The 9,891-nt window shown below is 34.8% G+C and overlaps 1 long non-coding RNA gene across 1 annotated transcript; it reads left to right on the top strand.

Annotated features, from left to right (window-relative positions):
- The first annotated feature begins 733 nt into the window (after window positions 1-733).
- LOC138896860 (uncharacterized) lies at window positions 734-6,355 on the top strand. The gene is made up of 2 exons (XR_011410317.1): window positions 734-5,059; window positions 6,075-6,355. It is a non-coding gene; the product is annotated as an uncharacterized lncRNA (long non-coding RNA).
- The last annotated feature ends 3,536 nt before the right edge of the window (window positions 6,356-9,891 follow it).

Genomic DNA, 9,891 nt, shown 5'->3' with positions numbered 1-9,891 from the left:
TTATGACACCAGATCTTGAGGTGGTTTATATTATGCTATTGACTAGTTATCAAACATTTATTGTTTTTTTCTATTTTGTATCATCTGTTGTGTTGGCTTGTCTTGAATTCGGTGTTAGGCATCATCACGGGCCGCAGTTGGGATTTCGGGTCATGACATAAAACCGTATGAGCCTAAAGAAATCGCTGCAAATCGCAGAGCCAGCCATAATAAGACACGGGTCTCGAGCATTAAATGGAAGGGACATAGGTCTCTTCACTTCTGATGCGCATCATAATGATCTCGGGAAGAGGCGGAAAAATATTCTCGCTATGAATAAACTCTCCACTTCCCAAATATTCAGTTGTGAATATTCAGAAAGTAGGGGGACTATCTGTATTAGTAAAAAATAAGCTCACAACGTGGACCAATATTATGATAACAGGTGGCATGGGAGTCGAAGTAATAAAGAAGATTGATGTACAGAGAAGATATGAATAACACCTATGAGATCATCTATGAAGATACCGTGCATGTTAGCTAAAAAGAGAAAGTAGGTGTGGGGCCGATAATTAAGGTCATTGGAAGCCGCGGAGATGGAAAGATCATTAATAACCATAAATATAGAAAGAAATCAGTTGAATCACTAATTGTGTGTGATTGGCTATTATTACTTCAACCGTTACAAATCACCCACGTAATGAGTAATTAATGTAATAAATACTAGTAACTGGCAGGAGAACTAAATAGGGTAAGTGGTTATGAACTATACCATTATATAAATCTCCTTTTCATATCTAGTATTCCATCGAGAAAACTGCAAAGTTATAATATCAATTGTCAATATTCTTATTATTCTCTGCTGTTGGAAGATCTAATTCTTTCCTATCGGAAGAAAGCGGCAATCAACAATAAGAATTCTATTTCCTTATTCTCTCAGTCTTATTTTCTATTATTGTTATCCCTCTATATTTGGAAAAGTGAAGTAAAATTGATTGTTAGAAACCCAAATTATTCTTTTATTTTATTTGACCACAAAAACATTTTTTTTTGTTTAAACACACTGTATTATACATCTGCAGGGTTGAAAAGAACCCAGATCTTAGTCTCATCCAATCATGTCAAAATTTCGTAATTTGATGGCCCTCATTTTTGCATGTTACAGACATCCGATTTTAATTTGACCTTCAAATTAATGTAAAAGATTGAGCCTTAATGAGATATCTTCCTCTGCAATTAATAACTATAGCGACACCTTTATAAGGAATTTATACCTCTAACTTGCACAATAACTGACAGTTTCAAAGAATTAATTCAAGAAGTGTAGCGAAACAAGAGAAGGAGAAATGTTGTCTGCCTTAGTTTTTTTTTTTCTTTTTTTCCTTCTTTCATTTTTGGTTGTCTGTCTTTGTTTGACAAGAAATTGACTAATTTCAATTGTTTAGTGCAAAATTGGTAAAAACCAGAATGAAGTTAATTATGACAGTTAAATGGCAGTACACAAACATAGCAAGGTGAGTTGTTTCTCAAACCCTTATGTTTCTTGTCCCAATAATCAAGACCAAGTCACATCATAAATGTGTACAGATCTCAGTCCACGACAAATGCTAATGGAACATTGCCAATGCTTGTGTGCATAGCTTCTTCGGATGTTTATATTGCTATCAACTTCCCTTCTTTTATCGTTTGATGGGAACTTATTTCTTCCGGAAGCAGAGAAAAGATTTCCAGTTAGATATAGACATGAATGCCTGAAAAATGTTAAGGGCGTTAAAGACTAAGTATTCTACAAAGAATTAGTCACTAATCAACTGCACAAATTTTTTATATTGTCAATCTTTGTCTTAAGTACTAAATTCCAACTCTATACTAGGAAACCTTGTAGATATCTTCAGTGTAGCTAGGGTTTTTTGTCTTTATGTTCCCCACTCATGAGCCCATTCTCTATTTAACCCTTTATCATCATTTGTTCCACATCATAACTCTATCACCTACATTTTAAATATTATTTGGTATCATGGCTGCTGAACTTGCGATTCTATCTCAGGAACAGCAAAAACAACAACAGTCGCCACTACAACCACCATTAGACCCTAGCTCTGTCACTGGTTATTGGATGTGGAACACTAAATAATCAACCCGTATAACAGTTCAAGATGACGACAACTCATGGGAAGTAAGAGCATTTGAGGAAGACACGGGCAATGCCATGGGCACCACTTGGCCACCAAGGTCGTATACTTGCACCTTTTGTCGGAGAGAATTTCGGTCAGCCCAAGCCCTAGGTGGACAGATGAATGTGCACCGTCGCGACCGTGCTAGGCTCCACCAAGCTCCACCACTAGCTTCCAATAGCAACCACACTTCTTCCCACAATGCTAATTCAACCCTCCTAAGTCCAACTCAAGAATTTGTTACAAATGGTGGACTTTGTCTTCTATACTCCTTGCCTAACCCTAATGGTCCTGTCTTCAATCCCACATCAACAAAATCTTGTATGAATAATAATTTACCCTCTACTTTTCTCTCTAACTCTCCCTTCCCCACAAATAATTTGATGTCTCCTTACCCTCCTCCATCTTTAAGCTTCCTAATAAATAGGCCTTCTCCAATCAACACATCATTTAACATAAGTGAACCTTTAACATCTAACACTAGTAATGATAACAATCATGATTATGGTAGCAGCAAGAGGGATTCAGCCATTGAAGAAGAGCTTGATCTTGAACTTTGACTAGGATGGGGATCATCATCAACAACATCCTGTCCATGACAGCCCAAAATGAAATTTTACACAAGCATGACATTTGTGGTTAATTTCATAGACTTAATTTCTGTGAGAATTTCCTTTGTTTTCCTTTTTCTTTGTCTTAAATGGATTGATTAATTCGTTATGTGTGAATTTCCTGTTGAAGTTGAGAGAAAAGGCAATAAGAGAGCAGTTTGTAAATTTAAAGAAATGAAGGGCTAAGTGTGGTATTAAATAATTATATTAATGATCAAAAGGAAGTTATTGCTATTAGCTAGAATTGGAGTGCGAGCTAGACTATAAAAGAGCTTTGCAGTGCAGTGTCATTTTCTAGTTGCTGATTTCTGAGGACAACACAGTGTGCACATATATTTCCGTGGGGATTATTATATCTGTCATGTTAGGACTCTTTATTACTGCATTTATGCTGTCTCTCATGAATATATATTTGGCTAAAGAGGAAAAGAAAGATTTAGTGCTTAAAAAGATCCTTGAGACATTCGAATTAACTCTATCCATTAAAAGGAAGATTTTCTATGCGCTTTCCTGAAATTTTTAATTTTTTCCTTTACCTTTTCTGGATTATATTCCCTTTGTTTCTTTTCCTCTTCTGTGTTTGGCCTTACTTTAGGAATACTCTTCATCCCTTATGTTTCTTTCTTCTCGAAAAGTAGACATTCAGAGGAAATAAAGAAAGAAGAATAGAAAGAACTCAAGTAATTAATTATCTTTCATTATCTTAATTGAATTGCAGTTAAACTCCACCCAACCTTTCACTAAAAGTATAGAGCCAAATACAAAAAAGGATTCTATATATGTAACGACCCGGCCGGTCGTTTCGAGAGTTATAGCTCCATTTTTCCCATTTCTGCTTCTTTTTGTGTTCTTCAGCTATATTGTGATATACCGGGTTAGTTGGTTTGGGTTCGAAGTGAATTGAGACACATAGTCTCTTAATTAAAAGGTTAAGTTAGAAAAGTTGACCGGAAGTTGACTTATGTGTAAACGACCTCGGATTTGAATTTTGATGATTCTGTTAGCTCTGTTAGGTAATTTCGGACTTAGGAGCGCATCCGGAATGTGATTTGGAGGTCCGTGGTAGAATTAGGCTTGAATTGGCGAAAGTTAGAATTTTGGCAATTTTGGCCGGCAGTGAAAATTTTGATATCGGGGTCGGATTGGATTTCCGAAAGTTGGAGTAGGTTCGTGGTGTCATTTCTGACTTGTGTACAAAATTTGAGGTCCTTCGGACGTGATTTGGTAGGTTTCGGCGTCGTTTGTGGAATTCAAAAATTTTTAAGTTCATTAGGCTTAAATCCGTGTGTAATTCGTGTTTTTATTGTTATTGAAGGTGATTTGAAAGTTTGACTAAGTTCATATGATGTTATGGGATGCGTTGGTATGTTTGGTTGAGGTCCCGAGGGTCTCGGGTGAGTTTCGAGTGGTTAACGGATAATTTTTGGCCTTGGTGAGATTGCTGATATCTGCTGCTGCATTCTTCTGGTTTCCTCTTTCGTGTTCGCGAGTGAGCCCTCGCATTCGCGAAGAGTATTTTCTGAATGGTGAGATTTTGTTCTTCGCGTTCGCGAAGGGGAGGACGTGAATGCGAAGGTGTGGTCTGCGTGTGCATCGCGAACGCGGTAGCAGGGTCGCGTTCGCGAAGAGGAGTGAGGCAGTTGGGGACCCCAGGTCCTTGTTCTACGCGTTTGCGAGGTAGTGGTTGCATTCGCGAAGAGTAAAGTGGAGAGGCAGTCAAGTTGGTCTACGCGAACGCGAGAGGATGTCGCGTTCGCGAAGAAGGAAATCTGGGCAGACAGTGTTAAATTCAAAATCAAAGGTTTGAGCTCATTTTTCATATTTTGAGCTAGAGATCACGGATTTGGGCGATTCTTGAAGGGATTTTCGTGGAGTTGATTGGGGTAAGTGTTTCTCACTTGGTTTTGGTTAAATTCCATGATTATATCTTAATTTTTATCATCTAAATTGTGATTTGGGGTGAACAATTGGGGAAAAAGTGGAAGAGTTCTTGAGATGGAATTTTGAGGTTTTGAAAGGGATTTTATTGTCGGATTTTGGTAAATTTGGTATGACTAGACTCGTGAGTGAATGGGCTTTCGGGTTTTGTGATTTTTGTTGGATTCCGAGACATGGGCCCGGGGGCCAGGTTTTGAGCCGCTTTTGGATTTTGGCTATAATTTGGTATTTTTCTTGTGGAATTGATTCCTTTAGCCTATATTGATCGTATTGTATTACTTGTGGCTAGATTCGGGACGTTCGAAAGCCGAATTTAAAGGCAAGAGCATTCCGGAGTAGGACTTTGCTTGGTTTGAGGTAAGTAACATTTTCAAACTTGATTCTGAGGGTTCAAGACCCCAAGTTATATGCTATGTGATTGGTATTGAGGTGACGCACATGCCAAGTGACGGGCGTGCGGGCGTGCACCGTGAAAATTGTGACCTGGGTGATTCCATGGCACCGTTTAGTGACTCTATCCTGTTGATATCCATGTTTTCATCAAGTGATAAAGTAATTGAGTTGTAGATCGTGCTAGATATCATTTTTAGGCTTTGTGCCGGGATTGGTTGGACCCTTAGCGGCCGTTCTTGCTGTCATCTCACTAGTTTCATTTACTATTCCATACTCAGTCATGATCATGCATTTTTATATCATATCTCGGACTCAATTATTTATTAATTCATCATATCATTGTTCCGAGTTGTTTTCATGACATTATGAGCCCGTGGTGAGACTGGAGAGGTTGATGACTGAGTGAGGCCGAGTGCCTGGTTATGAGTGACATTTATGGGATCGGGCTACACGCCGCAGTAGTTATATTGATGATTATGTTAGCGCTTGGGCTGTAGGATCCCCTCCGGAGTCTGTAACACACCCCAAGTGAGCGCGGATGATATTATTGAGGGATGGATTTCCCTGGACATGGATTTGTCCGAAGTACTTGATACCTGGAGATGGATTTCTCCACAGGGTTGGATTGCCCTTTTACCTCGGTACTGGTGATTTATAGTCAGTGTTGTATATGTTCCGGGATGGATTATATACAGTACCGAGTGGTTGAATACTCGAGAGTGGAGCACATGGTGTATTTTATACAGTCTGTGCATTGGCATGTAGAGATAACTGAGTTGTATACCTTACACTGTTTAGATCTGTATTTCCTTTACTGTTTTGAGATGTATATTTGACTTGAAAGCATGCCTACGTTTCTGCACATTTATTTCTGTTATACCTGTTGAGGTTGAGTTCGTCACTACCTTTCAGTCCAAAGTTTGGACTTGTTACTTACTGAGTTGGTATACTCACGCTACTCCCTGCACCTCGTGTGCAGATCCAGGCGATACAGGTCGTAGCGGCGGTTGCTGATTGAGGATCCTAGAGTTTTGGAGACTATCAAGATAGTTCCACTGCGTTTCCGGGCCTTGACTCTCCTTTATCTTTGTCGTACTTTCAGTTTATATCTCTAGACACTGTAGTAGACTGTATTTCTGATCTAGACACTCATGTACTCAGTGACACCCTGGTTTTGGGATGGATTATATCACTTTGGGAGTTTCTTATATTTCAAACAGTTTTTCTTTAATGTTAAATGCTTCCGTTAACGTTTTCAAACTTATTGTTGTTATAGTGTTGGGTTGTTGAGTTGAGGCTGGCCTAGTTCCACGATAGGCGCCATCACGACGGTTGATTTTGGGTCGTGTCAATATATATATATATATATATATATATATATATATATATATATATATCGCATATATTTTTATAAAGTATAGAGAGAGTGGAGGTTGGGATGTTTTGTTGTATAATAGGTGCTCCTTTGTGACTTAATAGTATCTTTTTGCTAGGACAATAAAACAGCCAGTTTCTAAATTTATTTCGTGAACTGATGATTATTGCTAACTAAACCATTTGTTTGGCTTAAAAGATAGGGAGAATGACACAGTTACCGACAAAAATAAAATTATTTATTCTTGTCTACCCATTTATTTTTATACCCATCAAACTAATTACATTTTCTACCCATAGTAGTTTTTGTGGGGAATTTTCTCTTTTTTCTCCAATACTTTTTTATTTCTATACTTTTTTTCTTTTTTTCTTTTTTTTTTCTTTTTTCTTTCTTTTCTCCTTTTCGTTTTTCTCGTTTTCTTCTTATTTTTTTCTTTTTCCTTTTCTAATTTCATTTAACTTATTTTTTTTATATTCTTTTTCTCTTCATAATCTAATTGCATTTACTGTTTTCATTATTTTTTATTATTCTTTATTTTATACAATAAGAAAAAATAACTGATGTAGTAAATCTTTGTTCACCTTTTTTTTTTAATATAACTAGTATAATATACCTTTTGTCTTTTTTTTCATTTTTTAAATTCAATTATTAAACTGAAATAATATCATTTGTCACTTGGTCTAATTCACTGAATATCACATTGACTGCTAATGAGCACCATAAATTACATAATAATATCATTTAATGAGCACCAAACCTTAATCTCCTTCCCTATAAATATCAGTACGCACTCTACCATTAGCAGTAACACAACCAATTATAGAGCAAGAAAACATAATCTACGACCACCAAATCTCCATATATACTAGTTAGAATAGAAATGATAATAAAATATTGGAAAATGCAATAAAAGTATAAGTAGCAAAAAAGACTTTTAGTACCATATGATACCAATATGGTATACATGTATACCAACAGAGTATATGATTGCTCTAGAATATTGCTACAACTATCTGCGACTATACTATTATAATAAAATATTTTTATGCAATAAAAGTATGAGAAAATTACATGCTCGCATTGCAAGCTAAATATTTGCAAAGCTTGCTCATTCTGTATACTAACAGGGTATATAGTTGTATGGGGTCGTTTCAACAATTGTCTATAACTATAGGGTATATAGTAATCACTTAAAAATACAGCTAAAACAATTAAAAAAATGTTCAAACTACCATATGATACCAATATAGCATATAACTATACCAACATGGTATACGGCTTTACTGGATAATTTCCGAAAACTATATGACTATACTATTATTACATAACACACATGCATAAAGAGAAAAATTAAAAAAAATAGTGTACCACATATTAATATAATAAAGTATTTCAAGATATTGTACTATATTACTATTATTAAAAGCAAATCAAATAGTGTACCAATTAAATGCAGATAATACAACCAAAAAATGATTCAACTAGCATATGATACCAATATAGTATATAACTATACTAATAGGGTATATAGTTGTACGTGGTCGTTCCAACAACTGCATATAACTATAAAAACTATTACATAATATACAAAATCTATGTCCATAGGTACAAGAAAATCCAACACAGTAAAACATGATCATATAAATCATTTCAAAATAGAATTCACTTTAAAATGCAGCTAAAACAACCAAAAAATATTCCAACTACCATATGATACCAATATGACACATAATAATACCAATAGGGTATACAGTTCTACTAATTAATTCCAGACAACTATATATGACTATACTACTATTACATAATACACATGCATAAAGAGAAAAATTAAAAAATAGTGTACCACATATTAATATAAGAATGTATTTCAAGATATTGTACTATAATACTATTATATAAAATAAATGCATAAAGAAAATATAAAAATGATTATATAATACACATGCATAAAGGAAAATTAAAAAAAATCAAGATATTGTACTATTCTACTATTACTAAAGAAAAATCAAATAGTGTACCAATTAAATGCAGCTAATACAACCAAAAAATATTCCAGCTAACATATGATACCAGTATAGTATATAGCTATACCAACATGGTATACAATTGTACGCAAAGAGTTTAAATTCTTTTTTAAATTTAATTATTAAACTGAAATAATATAAGTTGTCACATAATCTAATTATGCAACCCTACCCACATATCGTTTCAGTATATATGTATACTATTATAGTATACTGTGGCAGTATAACTATATACTCTATTATAGTACACTCTTACAGTATATTGTGATATAGTAGCGGTATTGTTAGGTAACAGTGTTTTAATTTAAATTTTGCTAAAAAATTGCATATTATTATAGTATATTGTTTCGGTACATATGTATACTATTACATCATATTATTGTAGTATAACTATATACTCTTACGGTATATTGTGATACCGTAGCGGTATGATGTTGGGTAAATGTGTTTTATTCAAGTTTCAGCTGAAATATTGTGATACCGTAGCGGTATATCGTTTTGTTAGTCTACTGTAACAATATTCCACTGGAAAGAACTGTATACCCAAAATTATATATAGTATATTATTTTGGTATGCAACACAAATTCTTCTTTTCCAGTTCAACTCAACTTTAATCCAAATTCAGTCAAGATGATACCAATCTGGTATATATTATATACTGATAGGATATCATAGAGGACTGAATCACTTCTTCTTAAAAATACTCCTCAATCCTCTATATTATCCACATGGTATATATCACATACTGACATAGTATAATAGAGGACTAATTCGTTACTTCAAAAAGGTGCTTTGTCTTATATGATACCAAACTGATATATAGGTATACCATTTTGGTATACAGTACAAATTAGTGTCCTTCGCAAGTTTAACTTAATTTCAACTAAAATTTTACAACTCCACTGCAAAATCTCCATCAACTTGTCCCAAGCTTTAGCCACAACCCCTAATCAACATTTCAAAACAAACTCCAGGCGATATCATATCAGAACAATTACAAACTCAACAAAATCATTATATGAGTTTCAAGGTCCTTGAATGGTGGATTTGAAGACTTTAAGAAAATCAGTAAAATTTTAATTCAAGCAAAAATAAACGAAATGCAAATCCGAGCAAGCATGGGATTTTGACAGAAAAGTGATGAGATTACATGAAAAATGACTATCAAATGAGAAAGCTCTGGGACTTTTCACTTTAAAGGGGAAAGGGAATGGAGTAAAAGGGAAAAAGGGATAGGTAGGCCGGGTAAAATATTTTAGCCGAATAGGTAGTTTTTGTAACAAACTTTCATATGGGTAATTACGGGTAATTATTTTGGATTGTGTGGGCATTTAGTATAGTTTTTTCTTTTCGGGAGAATGACACAATTACCCACAAAAATAAAACTATTTACCCT

The sequence above is a fragment of the Nicotiana tomentosiformis genome, chromosome 8 (genome assembly GCF_000390325.3).
Source record: "Nicotiana tomentosiformis chromosome 8, ASM39032v3, whole genome shotgun sequence".
Lineage (NCBI taxonomy): Eukaryota > Viridiplantae > Streptophyta > Magnoliopsida > Solanales > Solanaceae > Nicotiana > Nicotiana tomentosiformis.
The sequence above is the reverse complement of the archived record's forward strand: the minus strand, read 5'-3'. Positions and strand labels throughout refer to the sequence as shown.